The following is a 1,181-nucleotide window of genomic DNA, read 5'->3' on the forward strand; positions in this document are numbered from 1 at the left end:
GTGTTTCATTCTGCTGTACATAAGGTTGCTGTGAGTCAGTACCAACTCGATTGCACCTAACAACAACAACAAATCAGAAGCAGAGACTATGCATAGAGAATCATATTCACCATCAGCAACATGTAGCCATTTATATTGCTAGAGATCTAAGAAAAATCACATTCATAAAACAAGAGTAAGATACTATATGGAATAAACAATGAACAAACAAAAAAGAACTTTCAGAAGTTAAAATGAAAAAAAAAAAATACAGCCATAATGAAAACCTCAGTAAGATAATTGAAAAAGTGTCTTAGAAAACAAAATTAAAAAGCAAAGAAATTAACAAGAGGAGAAAAAGGATGAGAGGTATGTCTGAATACTAGTTCTACAAAGAGAAAACAAAATCATAATTTCCAAGAATTCAAGAGCAAGTGTTTCCAGACAAAAGCTTCCTGAAATGCTCAGTTAACGTGGATGAAAAACACTCTACACAGGTTACATCAATATGATATTTCAGGGAATTGGTTACAAGAAGACTAGTTCTAGTATTCCTTATAAGGAGGGAGAGATAATTGTCCAATTCATTTGGAACTGGAATAAAATTAGACTTCATAATACAAAATCTGAGGAAAAACAATTTCCAACTCAAAATTCTACACCTGTTCAAATCAACAACTGAATGCTAAATGGAATAAGACAATTTCAGACAATGAAAAGTCTCCAAAATATTTCATACTGTCTCTCAGAAATATATTGGAGGGAGTGCTCAAACAAAGTAAAGATTAAAGCAAACAAAACAATAGATGTGTGTTCTAGACTCCAAAAAATTCCACATATAGGAAAGACGAAAAAAACATTTTTTTTTTAAAATGAGGGTTGAGGTAATTCTTCAATAACAACACTTAGACACAATAGTTCTGCAAGAGTTTTTCCAAGGGCATAAAATATTTGATTGTATTGACAGGTTTACACAGTGGAGAAGAGTTGGGGCTAACTGTTGTTGTTGTTAGGTGCCATTGAGTCTGTTCCAACTCATAGCGACCTTATGCACAGCAGAATGAAACACTGCCCTATCCTGGGCCAACCTCAATACTGTTGCTACACTTGAGTCCATAGATGCTGCCACTTGGCCAATCCATCTTGTTGGGGTCTTCCTCTTGTTCTCTGGCCCTCCACCTTACCAAACATGATATCCTTCT

Source organism: Chrysochloris asiatica, unplaced genomic scaffold, assembly GCF_000296735.1.
Source record: "Chrysochloris asiatica unplaced genomic scaffold, ChrAsi1.0 scaffold00036, whole genome shotgun sequence".
In the NCBI taxonomy this organism is placed as follows: Eukaryota; Metazoa; Chordata; class Mammalia; order Afrosoricida; family Chrysochloridae; genus Chrysochloris; species Chrysochloris asiatica.